The 20,433-nt window shown below is 37.9% G+C and overlaps 1 long non-coding RNA gene across 7 annotated transcripts in view; it reads left to right on the forward strand.

Moving 5' to 3' along the window:
• The first annotated feature begins 8,281 nt into the window (after positions 1-8,281).
• The window catches only part of LOC128937003 (uncharacterized), a 61,672-nt gene continuing 49,520 nt past the window's right edge, over positions 8,282-20,433 (forward strand). For 5 of the 7 annotated variants that reach the window (XR_008483025.1, XR_008483026.1, XR_008483027.1 and 2 more), the window contains exon 1: positions 8,282-8,709. This is a non-coding gene — a long non-coding RNA (uncharacterized LOC128937003). Of the gene's footprint in view, positions 8,710-15,676; positions 15,780-20,433 lie in introns of all 7 variants that reach the window. The other 2 variants (XR_008483037.1, XR_008483038.1) reach the window with 1 other exon arrangement.

Genomic DNA, 20,433 nt, shown 5'->3' on the forward strand with positions numbered 1-20,433 from the left:
TTTCTCTTCCAACTCTCTTCCCATCCCCCGAGAGAAAAGTGACCAAACAGTTCTGTGGGGCTGAGTTGACAAGTGGGGTTAAACAGCAGAGTCAGACACAAAACTCAGTAACTTTTCATTCCTTGGACTGCCATGTTGTTGACATTGGTCCAGATACCATTTTAAACTGCCTTTCCAAATTTCTGCTCCACTGACCATGTGGTAAAACCTACTGGAGGATTAAAGTTTGGGCCGGCCCTAATCTTGGCTGCATCTGTCATTTCTGCTCCTGTACCCAAGGCAGACGTCTCCCCAGAGGCCTGTAGAAGTGTGATGCTCTCCATCTTTGCCTACTCTGTGGATAAACTCCATTTCTGTGCACTGTATCCCCCTGGAGGTTTCACTTTGGCCAGCCAGCAAGTTGCACCAGAACTGTAACAATTTCTTTTTACTTGATGTAATAGTTCAAACAGGAGCTGAAGGGACTACCCTTGGGTCCGTCCAGCCACAGGGATCTGAAGCACAAGGGGGCCAACGTGTCAGTATTTGACAGGTTAATTGTGTGTTCACACCGTTCCAGAACATGTGCTCTTGAATGAAAAGGTGTCATACCCTGTGACATCCAAGAGGAGACAGACACTGCTCACACCTCAGCCTTTGTTGCCATGTAGACTTGTAGCATGCCCTCCCTGGCAGCAGGGCCCGTGGCAGCTGGTCTGTCACACAGCTGGATGACAGCTGACTGTGTCCTTTGAGACCTGGAGTGCAGCTGACAAGTCCCCTGGTATCACATGCAGACATACCATAGCTGGGGAGGAATAAGGTGTCAAACCAGCTTTGCCTGATGTTTAGGCCAAACTGCCTGGGCTTTTGCCTGATGTCTCATATTGAAAGGTTATTCTTGCCTCTGATTCTGTCAACTGGAAGTTTTCTTCCACTTTCTAAACTAATTCATACATACTAATTCATGTTTCCTTAATTTCAAATTTTCAGTAAAGTTTTACCTTTAACTGTAGTTTTTCAAACTGATGTTAAAATGGTAACTAAAATGTAGTATATATTCTTACTGGTCAAGAATTATTTGTGAAGATCCCATCTGAGTCAGGGTCCAACACCATATTGATTTAGCTAACTAGTTAGAAAGTATCTAGCAAAATTATTTTCATTGCTATTAATTATATCATTGTATTAAGATGCAACTGTGCCATAAGGTAATGCTCAAAATTTATTAATTTCTGTGTTAATTATATGAAAGCTGCCAAACAAAGAGCACTATGAACCCATCATCTCCCTTTTCATTAAAGTTGTCAAGTTAAATTACATCATAAGAATACATTTATAACTCCATTAAATATCTACATCATTAACCTTAGTATCTTATGCAATCAAAATGCTGAAGTTTTATGTTATTATTTCATAGACTGGAGACACGATCATTAGGCTCTTTCTGCCTAATTGTGTGTTTGGGGGAATCATTGTCATTTCTATTCCTCTTATTTAAATGTAAGACCCTAAAATCTGATCAGGAGAATGGGAAATGCTTCATATGAAGAAAGACTAATCAAAATTGAAATATTTCAGTTGGTAAATTGGTATTACAATGAGATATCATCACTGTTTCTATATAGGAAGTGCAGATAGGGAAAGAGAGTAATTTAATGTAATAGACAAAGCTGGCAGAATAACAAATGTATTTTATGGCTAAGAAGGTAATCAGAAGAAAATTTCTAAACTCAAAGCATCAGGCAGGAGCTTGAAACAACTTTTCAATCACTGCAATAACTGAAAATGCCTTACTTTTAAGGTGGAGCCTAAAGAGTTTATGGAGAAAATTGTGAGGATGTTGTTAGTGATAGAAGAAGAGTAGACTTGTGTCCTTGGGGATATTTTTCCAGTCCTATGCATTAGGTTATCATGTTAAATGAACCACAGAGATTGGTGATGACCAGAGGAACGGTGACAGGATAAGACACTCAGGTAAACGGATCAGGTAGGACATCAAATCAGCACCAGAAAAGAAGGGACAGGCCAGGGTTCTATGTTTCAAATATATGTATCTGTATACATATAAAAAATATGTAAAACCAGGTCACAGAAAGAAACCATCAACCCAAAGTGCTATGCAGACTAAGACGAACTTTTGTGCAAAAATACAGGATTCACTATGGGATCCATTGTATGTTAAATGACAATATTTTGTTGGAAGAGAGAAAATTTGGACATGGTACAAAACTTATTATGGGATCTTCAAGAGATGTCTCAATGGCAGGGGAAAGAAGGGATCAAGATGGACCAGGCAAAGCAAAATGGAAGAGGGGTGTACAAGCGGCTAGAGACTAGCATCAGGAATACTGGATTCAGCTACCTCTAACGCCCTATTCCTATATTCCAATTCAATTACTTAGCTTTAAGTACTATTTTATTTTATCTTTTTGTCTACCTTAGCAGCATTGTTTAAATTCCTCATTTTTTTTAGCAAACTCAGCTTTAAAATTCTGTAGCATTCATGGTGTTATGAATATGAACGAGGCTAAACTTTCTCCAGAGAAAGAGATTCGCATTTATTAAAATAGCTACAAGGAACGGAGTACTCAGGATAAGCCCAGGCACCCACACAGCCAGTCAAAACCAAAACAGAGCGCTAACCCCAAGTGCACTGGGTTCTCCCCAAAAAAACACAAGTATCCAAAAAGAAGAACCCTGACCCAATTGAACTCCTGCCATTTATAGCCCCTTTTGAGTCCAGGATCGGTCCATTTTGGATCTGCATGACGACTGGTCCATTTCCAGGCTTCTCATTGGTCTTTAACGCCGTTCATTCTGAACCAATCGTTTCTGCAGGGCTTCAAATGATTGGTCAGATCATCCATCCAGTCCGTCTTCGACCACGCCTTGCCCCACCAGACTGCCCTTCCACCAAAACCTTGACCCTTCTCCTAGCACATTCTAATAAGCCCCCCCACCTTTTAACATAATACAATTAATATAACATAATTAATACCATATAATTGAACTATACCCTTATTTAACGTAACTTAGCTTTTACCTATAACAATGGACACAATGTTGAAGATTTTGAGGGCTTTTTGTTTAGCCTTATTTTTCCTCATCCTTTCATTCTAATGTCAGTAGAGTGCACTCTACTTAATGAATTTGGATTTTGCTTTCAATGAGAAAGGTAAGCCCTCTCTCTTTCCTTCTGTCACTGATTGCACTTTTTATTTCCGTTTATTTATATTACTCTACTTTTTAATCCTCTGAAAGTTGTTAAGGACTACATTTTAGGTAACTTCATGCTCTTTCTCATTGAAAATGAACCCCACTCTAAGTATGACAATAATCTTGGGTAGCTTTTAGAGAAGTTCTTGACAGGCTTCTTGTGGAGGGTTTATAATAATCCTCAGGATTATAGCTGTGTCTAATTGCAGGCTCTGGAATTCCAGTATCAAGTCTGTCCTCTCACTGAAGACTTACACACAAAAATGTATTGATGTCAACATATGTATTGATATTGACATCAATATCATATATCGATGTCAACATAATCACAGGTGTTCTACTTTTGGCAATTTTATTATCTAGGTTTATCTCAAAACCTTGTAGTTTTATTTTTATGGAAGACTGACTGTTTAAAATGTTCAAATAAGTGCAAATTGTGCAAATCCCATGTTTCAGCAGTACAGTCTGTTTTCTACCTTCTCTAATATAGGCCTAATCATTGTGAGAAACACTGAATGACATTGTTGTTACTATTACATCTGCTTATCTTTGCCTTCCAGAAGGAAACTTGGGGATAGTGTCTCAGCTTGAGTAAATCACCTCAACCCACTAATCTGAGATAACCAGTTGATTTCAATCAGCAGAACTATCTATTGAAAGAAATGTCATTTCTATCTGATATTTGAAGTCACTTTTCTCTTTCTTCCATTGCCATTTTTCACAACCACTCCAGCTGGGGCACAAGCTACCTTACAAGAGTCATTGATCCTCTCCTACAATTTTATATCTTCTACCACCACCATAGCTGTCCTTTTTATTTTATTCTCACAAGCTGTCCTTTTTTATTGAATAACATCACCTTTGATACCCACAATAAATACAAGCCTGTGTTTTGAACGTAGGAAAAACCCCACATTTATCAAAATCTGGTGAAAGAGTCACTCTTCTGACTGCCTTTAGCCAGCTTGCAGCTCCCAGTTAGAATTTACTCCCACTGAGAATAATGATAGATGTCTTCTTTAAGCCTGACTTGAAAAATAAAAAAAATCAGCTTCTTCTTTTTCACAATACACTAGCAAATCTGAAACACTTTTGAGGGCTTTGGGGCTTCTTTTTTACATTAGGAAATTATATTTTTGTCACTGAGTCTACTGTATTTGAAAGTCTATGAATTTTAAGGGGAAAACCTAGAAAACTAAAGACACAGTTATCATGCTCTAGCAGAAGTAGTAGTCCTCTTTTAATACCTGGAAAAAAATCCCAAAAAACCAAGTTCTCCAGGAGGTACATACAGAACACTAGAATCTGAGCTTTAAACATGCTTCTGCCTCATCCTTGACAATAGAAGTAGCTCCTTTAGGTTCAGGTTTGTTATTTTAGGTGATATTTAACTATTTAAGTCAGCCATACTCACAGAAAAAATCCTGTTTCTCTTAATACTCTTAATGTATTCCTTCCAGACTGGTCTTTTTTCCAGATACTATGACTGCTATTTATTAGTTCAAATACACTTGAAAATTTATGCTTTCTCATAAAATGTCATTATTTGCCTATTAAGGTGGTCATCTTGTGCATCTCACTAATCATTTGATGCATTCAATATATAATAGCAAAGCTGCCCAACTGTCATCTTCAATACACTTTTAGGATTTCGTCTGTTTGTAGCAACTTATTTTCTTAAGCAAATATAAAACCTGTAAAGTCATTGCATGAGTTATGCATTTTAAGTCATGAGTTATGATTTTGAGATTCATGATTGCTTTTATCAAATCCTGAGAAAGCATATTTACATTATAATCTTGAAAATCAGTATTCTCAAAGAAGAACTATATTAAAGACACCTTTTAAAGAGAACAACAGTAATAGAGTTGATGAAGTAATTAGTACCTTGTCCTTCTTTGCACATTGTTTAGAAGTGTGGTCAGAAGAGCCACAAACAGAGAAAGACAAATGAAACAACAAGATTATGAAGGATACTGAAAAAAAAATGGACCAAGTTTGTTCTGACAAAGTCTGATGTGTAATTCAGAGTGATTTCTCTTAGAATGCTGACTGCTTACCACACAGAGTCATGGCATGTGCAGCTGTACATCTGGACAAATAATGCCTCTAAATAGTCTAAGAGGTACTTAGGGTATACATTGGACTCTTTAGGGATTTTCCCTACACATGTTTGTATCCCATGTGACAGGATAGCTGCCTCACATGTGGTGCAGGTAAGAGCTGAAGAAGAAATAAATGTTGGGAAGCAGCGTGCCTTGTCCAGCCTGCAGTAATCACACATGATCTGCTGCTGTGGGGTACTGCTAACAGTAAAAATTGGTGTGTAGAGAGCACCTCCAGAGGAGACAGTGCCTCAGGTGCAGAGGGCTGGGCATGGCAGACTGTGCAGGAGCAGCAGAGCGTGCTGAGGGCTTGGATGCCCTTTGCCAGGCACCAGCACCAGCCCAGACCACAGCCAACACATTGCACAGTCCACTCAGAGTGGCTCTGCACTGCTCCCCTCACAGGCCAACAGAGGATGCCCAAAAGTGGCCTCTCCACTGGAAGAAAAAATTTAAAAACGCCTATAGATTACTGGAGGATTATGTTGAATAAGTAATATTCTTCCAATTTTGAGGCAATTTAGTGGCTACTTAACTTTCTTAAAAAAGAGAATATTGCTGACCTTTCCTTTTTGATATATGAGCTCCCTGGCCATGTCTGGGCTTCATAAAATTTAAGTGCACTAGGGACCTCATTATTTTATTACATTTCAGCATTGGTGACTCAAGACTGTGATTTTTCAAGTTATGCAATCTGTGAGAACATCTTCGTCTTGGGGAAGGAAAGAATATAGAGAGTAGTTTAACCACACACCTCCAAAGTACCTATTTGAAATTGTTTTGCTTCTTCAAAAAGTCTGTAGTTTTTCTGAGTTTTTACTCTACAAACTAATGTAGATTATGTCAAGCTAGTTTTATGCTGACATGTTCAATAAGATGCATCTTTTAATATATGTTCATTAAGGATACATTGAAAATTTCCTTCTTATAAATGTAGATGAGATGATTTCATCCTAAGTACTAAATATATTTATTCAAAAAATGTAGGGAAACAGACTGAACTTAAAATAGGCTTTGGTTCTGCACAGACAAATGAGGAAGTAGCAGGGGAGGGATTTCTCTCTATTGAAAACTTTTTATTAATTATTTGCATGAATATAAATTAGTATTCAGAATGTCATTGAAATAAAATACCTGCAATAACATTCAGATGTTATTTTTGGCATTCCCCTCATGCACTCCTGCACAGGAGGAGAGAAAAAGCACTAGCCCTTAGAGGTAATAGATTAAAATGCTGAAGAGTTATCCTTAGATCAAGAGCAGAATTAAAAGTAAGTAATTTTTTTTAAGGTTTGTGTGTGTGTGTATGTGTGTGTGTATGTGTCAATCTGAAAGCTTCTTGAAAATTACCAAAATTTTGGGTTCACGCAAAACCTTGTAAGGATATTTCTTGAAAAACCATTGCTTTCATTCATTCCTCATTTGCAAATGAACAAGACTGTTTATTGCAGCAAATCCAGCATGTACCATTGTTTTCATTCCTTCAGGCTGCTCCCCTCATTTTCCCTGAGTACAAATTATACTCACAAAACCCATATTTATTCAGTTAACATTAGGTACTGCCTAAAATTGTTGATAATTCTTGCAGTGTTTACTGTCTGATTTCCTGCTCCATTGCACATGAGAAGCAGCAATAACTTTTAAGGCGATGAGCCAGCACAGATGATGTGGTCTATTTGGTATTAAAGTGTTGTTTAAAAACATCCCCAGAGCAAATACTACATGTGATTTTTTTTTAGCTGTAATTCTTCTCGAATTATGTGGCCAGTGCTGAATATAAAAACTTTTACAGAGATTAATTTCTCTATATTTACTACCACCAACTTTTTTGAGGGTATTAGTAAATTTTTGCATCTAAAACTTCAGATTGTAGGATCAAATCACATAAAAGTGATTGAAAACAATAATTTACTATTGAAATTTGTGCAATTACAAGAGAGTTCAGGCGTTGAACTCTAACTGTATACAAATTTGTTTTAAACTTAGTAGACACCAGCAAAGTCTGTAAGATGTTCTGACACATTATTTTATTTCCATGACTATACTTTTGAATAAGAGACTAATATAATTTACTAGCCTTAATTTCTGTTTTAATGTTTGTTTTGAAAAATATATCCTGCCATGAGAAAATTTGATATATTTTTTAATTAACAGAATTAAAGAAAAAATAATCTAAGTAATGTTGTTTAGCATGTAAGTCCCCAGACTTGATTAAAGAAGAGACAGAGAAGCCAATTCAATGTTTTCCATCTGTCACTGATTTTGCACCTGCCATTGGCAGACTCGGGAGCATTGCTGAAAGAGGCTCTGTCATATTTCAAACAGCAGGAATCTTCTGGCACTTGGCCATGGACTCACCTTCATAATGCCTGAAAATCCACATGTGGTCCTGCTGCCAAGATGCCTCTGCCCATCCCTCTCACTCCAGAGCAGGGGGAAGATTGAGAAGCCTTTGTGTATCTCCTAGCTAACAGCTGCTGAATGGAAGATTCCAAACTGGTATTCAGTATTGTACAAATATCCAGAAGGAAAACCCTGGTGATGCTAGGCAGTGGAAAATCAGTTGAGCTGAGAAAAATACTGGAAAAAGTATTTTATTTCTCCAAAATAGAAAGAGCCATGCAGAATATCTTTTCTGTTAAACACAATCTTGCTGCTTGTATAAGAACATCTGCAAAGATTTTACTTTGGGCAGAGAGAAGCTCACTTGCTGAGCTGATCTTTGACACCACATTCCTGTGTTAAGAAATCTTGTGCTTAGCATTTAGACAGACCTGGGAGAGCATAAGCTTTATCAAATACTGAAAAAATCCTCAGCTTAGGCTGAAACCTCATATTCTTCCCTTTGCATTTGAGAACTCTGTACAATTTTCTTTGCAAGGATGATATTTCAAGTCAGGAAATTTTAAAGCAATTACAACAATTATGTTCATCACCAGACTCTGCCTGACAAATGAGTGTGACTGCAGTGACCTCCTCAGTTTCTCCCAGATGCTGTCTTTCTCACCACTAGTGCCATTAATCAAAGATGTGACGCACATATCTCTGCACAAAACTGGAAATGAGTCAGCCACTATAGATCTATGTGACTTCTTGCAGATGCTCAGGCACCACTGAGTCGTGACTTGAGCAACCAACAGCTTCAAAGCTGCATAGTATTTGAAGTATTCTTTCCCAGAAAAAAATCTGCAGGAATCTTGTTCCTAGTTTAGTTCTATTACATAACACAATGTGCTGGGTGCCACAGATCTGTGCTGCACATAGGTACTGCAAGGGTGGAACTATGAATATGTGATTTTTCCCTTTCCTTTTCCAAATATTTCCAGCTGAGAGAATCATATATGTATGTTTTATACATCTCTGACCATGAGCATTTCAAGCTTTCATTGACCTGAATCTCACTGTGGTAAGTTTTATCTTTCAGCATTTTCAATAAAAGCAGATATGTTGTTAATAAAGAAATTGAACAACTAGTCTTTATGGTTATAGCACATAAAGGCCTTAATTAATTCAGTGGTCATTAATAATTAATTTATTGGTCAGAAATTTTAATGTAAAAATTGTTATTAAAGGCTAAAATGTTATTCTCAGCCAACTTTAGCAATCTAACATTTAAGCTTCCAGTCCAAGATGGGCATTCAGGATCCCTCCACTATCAAAGATGAGACATTCTGCAGAAATTCTGTGATAAGCCAGTCACTAATTTCACCTATTTTAAAATTAAAATAAATGCCCTTAGATTTGGTTTTCTCTGTTGATTTTCTTTATTAATTAGCGACTCAATTTTTGGATAGCTAAAATTAGTTGCCATGAATCCTAACTTAAAAATTATGGAATGCTCAGCAAATTATACTCTTAAAAAAGGGGTTTACCTTGTTTCAGTTTCTTCTACTAAGATATCCCCATTAAATGGTTAGTCCTGTTGCTTTAATATAAAACAGCCTTAGACAGATAGCAAAACCATAGGTTTAAAAAGCCTGCTGGCAAAAAAATGTTATTTTTACTCAATGAACAGACATTTCCCAGTTGAGAGTAGCCCTGCATTAAACATCAAATATGTATTTCTGCTCTGGAAAAAAAAAAGATTAGTACTATTCTCTTCACGTTTCACTGATCTATCTGGTGGCAAAGATAGTAAATGTTTAATTCCTTGTTACTTTAGATTGACAGAAAACACAGATCTTCAGGGCTCACCAAGGATATACAATGTCCAGTTTTTCCTTTCACTGAAGTGACTGAAAATATTGGTCTTCTCAATATATTTCTTTGCAAATAGATTTGTTCAAATCTGTATGTGTTTTTAGTCATCTTTTGCTGATCTTCCTGCTTGAGCCTATACAAACCAAACCCAAATCTGTATGATCACATGGAAAACAAGAGCTGAGATTGCCTCTGGCTGCCTTAACTATTGCCAATGCAATAACAGGCACATGTTAATTAAGAATCTGTTCACCCTTAGCATTTGTTTCAGTGCTTTACCAATGCTGCAGTAAATATTGCTACTAGAATTAATGCAAAACTCACCAGATTTTTAAACATTGATGAAAAAACTATGCTTTAACAAACTTAGCTGTGTTTTTAAGATTACTGACTAGTCAGTACAACCTGATTCTCTACACAGTAATAAAAGGATTCTTTTCTAACTAAAGAACAAAGCCATGCAATGATATGTAGAAAAAGACATATCCCTTTTTTTAAAAAAGGACAAATCAAATAGAACAAATGAAACACAGGGTTTCAGCATAAGGAGGGTGTGCTAGAGAATATTGATTTGTTTAGTGAGTTCAAGTCTCCTGGGCTGTGTTAACTAAGACACCATCTTGGCATATAATGAATAAAGTAATTCAGGCTAAATATATAAGGGAGACCCCTTAACCGCTTACACTCTTGAACACAATTTTCCATAGAAATAGCAGTGGGGAGCTACCAATGTCACCCATTTAAATTTGATCTAGTTAAGTTTATGGAGAGGTATCTATGAGACAGCTGTTTGAAATAGCAGGGGGACTTGATCTAATGACTCTGCTAACCTGTGCTCACTGTACTTATATTTTGAAAACATCAGATTTTACTTACTTCCATGTGTTGGGTATTTCATGTTTCAAAAAGATCAATAAAGAATGACTACCTTGTTATGTGCAGAGAAGTCTTTTATTTCATGGCATGAAATTCTACAGACTTAAAACCCAAACTAACACAACACACTGTTATTACAATATACTCCATATCTAGTACTTTCTCCTCATGAATACAATAGCAGTCAGGCTGCATTCCACAGCCTCCATTTTATTTATGATACTTTTTAAATTTGTTTTCATTTTTTTGCCAAATGTTTTAATCCAAAAACTAGAATTTACTTTTTCATATTTCTGGGAGTTATCAAGTTTATCTTTTATTCCTTTCTCACACAAAACCAACAAGATCTTTAGGGATTCTCTTATCTTCCTGTAACATGAGCATATCCCTGCTTCCCAGCATAACCATATTTCTTATTCTTATGTCTCGTTCTCCACTTTTCAGTGGGATACTAGTTGTATATGAATACTGTTCCTTAAGTTTAACTAGAATTATATTCATAAGATATTGGAAAAATATATCTCATAGTAAACTCAAAAAAAAGATACATAAGATCACAAGCTTTAGATATAACATCATTCAGATTTGTTGCTCAAATGTCAATGGCAGAGCAGATGTAATTTGAGCAGCCACATCTATGTGAAAATACCTTCATCTCATAAAAGTCATATCCCATACTATTAACAAGCTATCTTTTTTATTCTGTTGGGGTTTTTTTTTCCCCAGAAGAAAGAGCTATTTTACAAGAGGCAACTTACCAAGAAATTTACCTGAGATATTTGCAGTGGTTCTCCTCCATGGCATGGTGTCTGGAAGTCTAGAAATAGTTTAAACTTATAAATTATATGTACAATAATCCTTGTTCAATCATAAAATAGCTTCAGTTGGTTTGTTGTTCTCTTTTCTTTTTTCCTTTCCTTTCCTTTCCTTTCCTTTCCTTTCCTTTCCTTTCCTTTCCTTTCCTTTCCTTTCCTTTCCTTTCCTTTCCTTTCCTTTCCTTTCCTTTCCTTTCCTTTCCTTTCCTTTTTTCTTTTCTTCTTATCTCTTTATAGGACAGTACAGTTACTGGGTTTTTTCTGACTTCTGCTTCCAGCTGCTGCAGCAGATGCATTTCTTGGGCTTGGACAAATCCCTGTCGTTCCAGTTTCCTTTTCACTCACACTAAAAATGTGGGCCCTACTGGGTGCCTTAAATCACTGAAGGAAAGACATGAGGCATGGGCCCAGGCCAATGATGAGGTTTGTAGCTAACCAAAGTGAAATGGTAAACAAACCCCAACTTGTTCTCTTCCTACCCCTAGTCTCTGTCAGGGAATTGTGGTAACTCTGGAGGTGATGACTGAAAGCCCTGGAAGTGCAGAAGAACTTTATTTTGGCAAGGGTAAAGCATATGCCTTGTTTTATACACAATCCTTCATTCTGTGTTCCTTAAACTAAAAACATAGCATATACTGTTCTTTTACCTAAATAACTGTGTTCTGAATATGCTCATCTACTCTAGAAAAGTAAGTTCAATTCTTTTCAGAAATAAAGTTTTATAATTAGATTTATGTAATTAGACTATAGAAAACAATCCAGAGGAATGGTGATACATATTTTAACATCAAAGATTTGCAGATCTTTCCCATTGACCTTCTCTTTAATTACTTTGTCCTTTGGTAATAAAGTTAGCAGGAACTTTTTATTGTAGGATATTTGTATAAGATTAAAAATATCCCCAGGAACTTACACACTGTCAAGAGTAAATTAATCTTGCTGGAACTAGAAGCTTGGCAACTGAGTCATACTGGCCTGTAATATTCTGACTTCGTGTAAAAGCCTTCAAATTGAAGTAGTATGCTTCAAGAGTGCTTCAGAGGATCTTATTTCCAAGATAAGATTCCAATGAAACACAGAAGAATGTAGGTGATGTGAAGATAATGCATGCTTTGTATGTTGCATAGTCACATCTCTTGCTTTCTCTGGCCAGAGAGCATACAACACATATAGAAACAATACTCTCCCCATTCCCACCCCCAATATGCATAAATGAAAGATATATATATAGTCATGAGAATAAATACAATGTTAAAATTAACTAAAATATGTTAATATGAGAAGAAATTAAGTGGAATTTCAAATTAATTTCCTTGCAGTATCTTTAACACTGTGTGTTAGAGTCTAGGATTATGTTACCTTGGTTGCCCAGTAAAGAAGCTTGTGAACTAGAACTGCCTTACTTTCTTGAGATCTAAACATTTCAGGCATTACTCTCATACACATTTCTCATCCAAAACTTTATAGCAATCCCACTGTAGGTGGAGCACTTGCAAGGTGCAGTGTGAATAGCTGTAGTGAGGAATGGAGATGATCCATTCAACAGTAACCAATGAGACCTATCCTTAGTGTAGCACCCAAGAACAGAGAATTTCTCCATGGGAAATGAGAGATGTTGGGGTGTTGACAGTGCCAAGTGGAAGGCTTTAGTGTACACGCTGCATGAACCCACACTGTTCACCAACCTGGGGATAGTGAGAAAAAGCACTTGGACACCTCTCAACAAGCAGATTCATAAGATCAAACAAAGTAACCCTAAACAAGAGTGTGGTGGTTTGACCGGAAATGGGATTTCTGGGATGCTGTAGTCAAACCAATGGGTGCTCAGATTTCAATATTGGCACCTGATGTGGCCCTTGGGACATTTGGATCCACCTCTGAGAACACAGGGTTAAAAGCAGGGCTCCCCCCTGGAAGGTTCTCTTTGGATTTCCGTCGGGAGAGAGTTCAATTCCTCCCCTGGCCCAGCTGCTGTCTGGGTGGGGTGGCGGGAGGAAAGCCACGCGGCCTGGGAGAGGTGGGCCTGACCCTGAGGGGCCCACGGGTGGAAGCATCGAAGAAATACTGAGAGGTATCCCCCCCACCCCCCTTCTGGGAGACAGAGCCATGCCTGGGAGTTACCTTGAAACTTGATAAACATGTGCGGCAGCAGGCAGCACGGCTGAGAAACAGGAAAGGGGGGGGGGGGGGGGGGGGGGAGGGGGCAGAAGAGGCAGCGATGCGTCCAGCCGCTTGTGGGAGATTTTAACCCCTTTGTGGACAATGAAAACTTTACAGAACGTTAAACCTTCCTAGAAGAGTGATGAAGGTTTGGGCAGAGAGAGAGATATTGGAAGAATGGAGAAAATGGAGTTTTTTGCTGGACTCTTTTTTTTCTTTTTGTATAGCCATGGATTATTTCCTTGTGATACAGAGACAGCTTCCAGGGGGGCCATGCCTCAGAACCAAGAGGGTTCAGTGTGGGTACCCCTCGGCCCCAGGGGGTGCAAAAAAACATGGGGGGCACAGATGTCCCGAAGGAGAGACTGTGGCTTTTTGGAAGAAGACAAGGCATCCTTAAAAGGATCTAAAAGGAACCCTAGAAGCAGCTCTGGTCCATGCGCAGTGGTGAGAGCACTGAGCATGGAAGAAAGATGTCACGATGGCAAATGATCTCCGGGCAGTGCCACGTGTGACAAGAAGCCCATGGCACAAAGAAGCACTCCTTCTCCTCTTGATGAACTGAAGATTGAGTATTCTAAAGGGTGGTGCCAGACCAAGAGTTGGTGATTTGAGAGATGTATTGTATTGGAATTTGGTGGGGGGACGAGGAAAATGCTTTTGTAAGGTTTTTATTTTCCTTGTGTGTTTTTTTTTTCTTTCCTTGTAGTTTAGTTAATAAAGTTTTCTTTATTTCTAAGTAGGAGCCTGCTTTGCTTATTCCAGGTCACATCTCACAGCAGACACCAGGGAGAGGGTATTCTCATGGGGGCACTGGCATTGTGCCAGGCTCAAACTATGACAAAGAGCTACAAGTTTACGGACTGAGCTACCCAGGGAAAGTGAGATTATTTCCCTCCCAGATGAAGGCTACAATCTCTTGCTTTCAGCTCATCAGTTTTTAGAACTCACTATAATATGATGGGGTTGAAGGGTGGAAGTGTGGGTTCAAGTTCTCAAATTGAGAAAATCTTCATCTTCACAGCTTAACTTTGGCTGCCATTATCATGGCCTCTAAAGAAAATACTGCTTGTGCAGTCTGCAGTGTTCCTTTTTCATGTGTTGTACAAGTTACTGGAGAGACAAAAAATTTTCTTTTGGTAATTACTTGGACTAAGGCCCTAGAAACGTTTGTGGGGTTTTTTTGTGGTGGTGGGCATGCCCATATCACAAGGCAGAAATGAGTAGGCTGTACCTAGTTTTAGCTGTGATTTTTCTGTCATTTCTGCACTTCTTAGTATTTAACTGTGAATGGCAGTATCCTTTAAACATGCTGAGATGTATATAACACTGTCCATCCACAATTTCAAGAAATATATGGAGTGATTTTTCCTAGGCTTTATTTTTTGTGTCCAATTTTCTGTCACTTATTCATGAGATAGCAAATGAGGAAATAAAAAAAATTGCTTAATCATCTTGCTCTTTTTCTAGGACATTATGATAAGCAATAGCAAATTCTCAGAAATACCTATAATATTAAATACTACACAAGCTTGGGAAATATAGTTCCTGTTGAGAATATTGCTGTTTCCATTAAATGAGACACACAGCTATTTTTTGGTAAAAAATCTGCAGTGCCCTGGCATTGTATTAATGCAACGATTTAGATGAAATTTGCTTAAGATATTGAAGTTTAATACTCTTCAGAAATGTTAAACAATAGATATAAGGTGGTTGATATTGCTGTTTAACTTTTAAAAGCACAGGAATACAGAAGGACAATATTGTGTTTAACACATCAACCTGCAACACAGGAGACTGGAGCTGAACTCTAGTGTTAGTTATTGTGTCTGTAATGGATTCTTCATCTGAAACAGCATGGCTGACAGTACTGCCTTTCCCCAGCCCTTCTCCTTGCACCCATTCTAATTGCAAGCACTCAAGAACAGGAATAATTTCTTGCTGTTTGTGTGAAAATGATATGGTTTGTAACACAGCTGTGACCTAGTCTGGTCCTGTTGGCACTAGTATGTCACAAGAAATGTAATAGTCTTGCTATTATTTGTCAGAGTTTAGTATTACAGTGTAACAGTGATTGTGTCTACTGCACCATTGCCTGCAAAATCCTGGTCCTTTCTCTGAGGTCTTCCTATAGGTCTTGAAAGGAACTTCTTCCATTTTCCAGGTCTCATGGACTGACCCAGAATTTAGGCTGCAATGAGAGATGCAGGGCAAGCATTGCCTATGCTGCTTTGGGTAACCACTGCAGTATTACTCAGGTTAATTCTCACTTCCTTGGTTTGCTTTTTGGTACTTGAATTAGCTACTCTGTATCTGTTGCAGGATCTAAGAAATTCTTCTGAATTGAGTCCCTGAAAAGTCAGGGATCATTGCAAGAAATATTTCTGAACCAAGATGGGAATAGAAATCAGAGAACAGTGGTAAGGTATGCAGTTCAGAAGTAATTCCACAAGGACAATCAAAGCAAACTTTTATTACCCGAAAATTGCTTTAGGGGTGGTAAAATATTAAAAACCAGATGGTTTGACCTTAGTGCAGTGCAAGTCTTATATGCAGGTTTAAGGAACAAGAACTTTCCAAGAAAGGTGGTCTGACTGAAGGCCCACTCTCCCCTGTGAATTGACACCACATTAGCTCGTGGAATGTAACACATCTCAGCTGAGATAACAGCACATTTTCAGAATCCTTTTCACACAGGGAATGAGTCAAAGGCTCTTTAAGTCAATGGCATTTTTCCTTTCTAAAAGTATGTATTATTAAATCAGTAGAACTGAATTAATGGGCAGACCTAAGTGAAGTAGTAAATGTAGATTGACATTAAATCTATGGTTCCTACCCTTGGTAAATTGCAAAGTTTTTAATTCTAACTTCATATTGCTTCTTCCTGAATAATGGTATTCTAAGCAATTTATTTATAAATTTCAACACTGGAACCTCTTGATATGAAACACAAACTTCTATGGGTGAACTGGTAAATCAAAATTGCAACAGACAAATGCAATCTATGAAATGACTCAAGTTACTAGAGGGAGAAATTTGCTGTATGTGGGTCAAGGGTGTGTATGCAAGGAGAAAAGCAGGCAAAAAGAGGGGCATAACTACCCAAAGGAACCTTTCCCTTCCCAGGTCATGGCTGCTGTGAGTCACACATAGCAGGCCCTTATGAGTTACTTGGTGAACTTCAGGGGTTCCTTTGGTGCACAAATTTGTTCTACATCTATACTAAAGGTACACTCTGAGGTGCAGCACTGATGTGCTCAAAACATGTTCCTTTCTCATGGGTTCAAGGCCAAAATTGCACCCTGAAGAGGAATGAATAAAACAGCAGGAGTGTTCAAGTGGATCTTGAGGAAGTAGAAAAGAAGTTTCTGTCTCTTTTTCTACCTCAATAAGATGTTCTTCTTAAGGACAGCTGTGCACATTTATTTCCTTAGTTTGAACTTTCTCACTCAATTCCCTCATTAGCTGAACTATATGAAGTAGAAGTTCAGAGGCGAACTACCAAATGGAATCACTAAAGTTTTTTAGAACTTTTCTCACAAGATTTTTAAAAAAAGTAAGAGAAAATACTAACTTTGGTTCAAAGCATAGATAATGTATTTAAGGGCTATAGAATAATTTATGCTTGCTGCAGAAGACTGGACTGAAAGAAATATAAAAAATCAATATTGGTAAAAAAAAAAAAACTTCAAAGGAAATGTGAAAACTCTGTAACAGGTACTCTGGTTTTGCAGCATTCACAATGTAAACAGCAAGAACTTTTCTCTGCATGAACCCAGGATTTTAAGTAAAAACCCAACTAAAAGTACTAGTAAAAACCAAGCTATAGCTACTAGTAAAAATAACTGTTTCCAATTTTTTTTTCTCAAAAGAATGTTTTTGAAGAAAGTAAGGAATATTTTAAAGTGTGGGAAGGTTTTGATTTTATTAATTAAATGTATCTTCTTCCATATTTCATAAGCAGACCCCCAGGCATCTTTGTGACTTTCACAGATCATGGCTTTCATGTTGTAGAAAAAAAATCATGCCAGTACTCTTTCATATCTTGTGTAGCTCTAGGTATAAGCAGCTAGAGTTCCTTACAAATTTATCATCTGTAAGACTTCCTATGGATTATATTTAAACTCTTGGAAGTGGCAGCAAAAAACCCAACCCCGTGGTAGGAACACATTAACAAGATTTCCTGCCATGACGATGTGTCAATATTTTATGACATTTGACTCTGATGGCAGGAAAAGTGTGAATTCTCGCTGCTGTTACACTGACCTGAATACTTCCTTACTTTGGAATTGCAAGAAAATGAACTTGCATATCTACTCTGCTTCTTTATTACATTACTTCACCTATTGGAGAATGGACATTGTCTCAAGACAACAGACATAAATTTGTTGCAGAAACTTCCTTTTCTTAAGTAATTTTCATAGTCTTTCTTTTGCAGTTCACATTTCAGTAAGAGCAGAGCTCCAGAGAAGCAGAGCAGTGAGTGCAGCTGGAGTCACAGTAATCATTTCTCCCAATTTTGAGAGCTACTGAAAGAGCAGTGAAACCAAAACCCTTACTCTTGTTGTCTTGCTGAGGGAGGAATAACTGAAACATCTGTCAAGCACTCAGCCTTCACAAGCCTCAAATCATGAAGTTTTAAAGATAAATTGATTTGGTACCTCTCAATGGGCAATGTCCAACCTTGTACTTGGAGACTTAGTAGTTCTGTCTTATAAATCCTATTTGTAAGTATTGCTGCCTTGAAACTAAAAATCTTAGAATAAAACAATCTAAAACCATAAAACCACTCATGCAATTAGGCATCAAACAGATGAGATGGATGGTTCAAGTAGCTCTGTCAGAGCCTATGAAATCCACCTCCCAACACCTGAAAGAGGGCAGAAATCACAGCAATCAGAACCAGAGCAGTGGCAATGATCTCCAAGCCAGGGAAAACCCTGCTCAATGAAACCTCTGGCTGCAGCTGGCTGGTAGCAGTGCAACAATAAAACCACCACACAAAAAAGAATGAAGGCAGGTGTGAAAGTGACATCAACAGCAAAAGAACTTTGGGATAGCTGTATGTCTCATAATGGAAGAGCAGTAAACTGAAGTCTGAAAGGCTTTTCCACTTTCTTCTTTAGATACTTCTACAGAAAATATCTGAAGGAAAGCAAACAAAACCACAACTGAAAGCCAGAATTGCTTAATCCAGGTATTAGCTCTTACACCACTTGAACAATTTCTTTAAATAAAAAATGCTGAAGTTAGTTCAGCTAAATTGTGAGGGCAACTGCTAAAAATATACTGAAAAAAATGCACTGTTCTATCTGTTTAGTTTTCAGAAGTGTTATTCCTTATTATCATACTCCTATGGAGCTCTTTATGTACCATTATTTCTTCCTACTGCCATAATAACAATGCTGTCCAAAAAAGCAAATAGAAATCTTCACACCAGTGGGTAGGAAAACACTGAAACAGGAGAATTTTTTTCAACTCTGTGGACTCTAATTCACATGGAGACAATCCAGACATATGTATCTAACACCTCAGGATATGTATTTTACATTACAAGTAATGCTTAGCCAAGGATCCAAAACCACAAAAAAGATTTTAATGAAGGACAGTATCAATTTGCCTCTAGCATATCTGTAATTTGAGTATAACTTGGACTGTCTTGTGGGAATTCTGCTTGTTTGAATAAAATCTGAATTTGTCTTTCCTGCATAAAGATATTGCTTAAAGGAAAAACAGCTGCATTATATAATATCAAACAGCTTAACGACTACATCTAATTATATTAAAGACTAAACTACTGGAAGCAATGAAAACACTTATTTGCTTATAAACATGAAAGCAAATGGGAAGCAGCAAGTTTAACATAGACTGTGCTATTAATGCCCTTGAAAAATCTATGTCCTTGCCTTTCCAATAACAAGCTACATTTTGTAGGTCATACTGTAAATCATACTTGGAAAAAAGCTCCCTGGGTGAAGTTATTAGAATTGCTTCTAGCAACTGTCACTGTCTTTAACAGCAGCATTGCCCATTTCTGGAAAAAAATTTAAAAAAAATAGGAGAAGAACTGTGCAATTCAACTTTCTTTTCTTCCAAGCACAGGAAGGAAATGTTGCCTCAGTTTCCTGAAATACGACCTGAAATATTCAGCTTTCCACAAAAGAGATTAGAAAATGAGTCTTTACAAAATGAAATATGAATCATAAAGATTCAACACTTCAGATATGAAGATTCAACAAAACTATCAAATGGGTTGAATTTTTCACCAGACTAAGCATTGAACTTGCATGATGGGAGATGCAGCCATCTTCAATTCAGCAGCTGTAGCAATGTGGGCAGAAATACCTCAGGACATCATAGAGAATGAAAACCTGAAGGCTTGCAGTACCTGACAGCCTTCATTCAAAGAGAAGTATAGCTGAAAAAATAGGAAAGACAAAAATTATTTATTTTCTCATTCCTTTTCATCTTCAATTCTCCTTTCTTGGAATTTCTTCTGCCAACAAAACCTGGTTAATGTGTGCTAATACATGACTCATGTCTAGTAATAGCTGGAATTGGAGTTTGATACAGGGTGATTTACTGCATGTTGGCTTTCTGAGATGTCCTTCAAAGGTAGTGAAAGATGGTGGTAACCCATTGGACACCATAAGCTGATATATCAACTGATACTGGCACAGGAGTCTGCCTTGTGGTCAGGATGCCATCCAGAGGGACCTGGAAAAGTTCTGGAATTGGGCCCATGGTAACCTCCTCAGGTCCAACAAAGCCAAGTGCAGTGCACTTCACCTGGGTTGGGGAAACCTCTGGTATTGTTACAGACTGATGGATAAACAAATTGAGAGCAGCCCTGCTGAGAAGGATTTGAGGGTGGTGGTGAGTGAGAGGCTGGACATGACCCAGCAATGGTCACTCACAGCCCAGGAAGCCAAACTTGTCCTGGGCTGCATCCAGAGCAGTGTGGGCAGCAAGTGAGGGAGGGGATTCTGCCCTTCTGCTCTGCTGTGCTCTGGTGAGAGCCCATTCAGACTGCTGCAACCAGGTCTGGGAGCCCCAGCACAGACTGGAACCTACTTTTT

The sequence above is a fragment of the Melozone crissalis genome, unplaced genomic scaffold (assembly GCF_028551555.1).
Source record: "Melozone crissalis strain CALT ecotype California unplaced genomic scaffold, PUWL_Pcris_2 ptg000002l_1, whole genome shotgun sequence".
Taxonomy (NCBI): domain Eukaryota; kingdom Metazoa; phylum Chordata; class Aves; order Passeriformes; family Passerellidae; genus Melozone; species Melozone crissalis.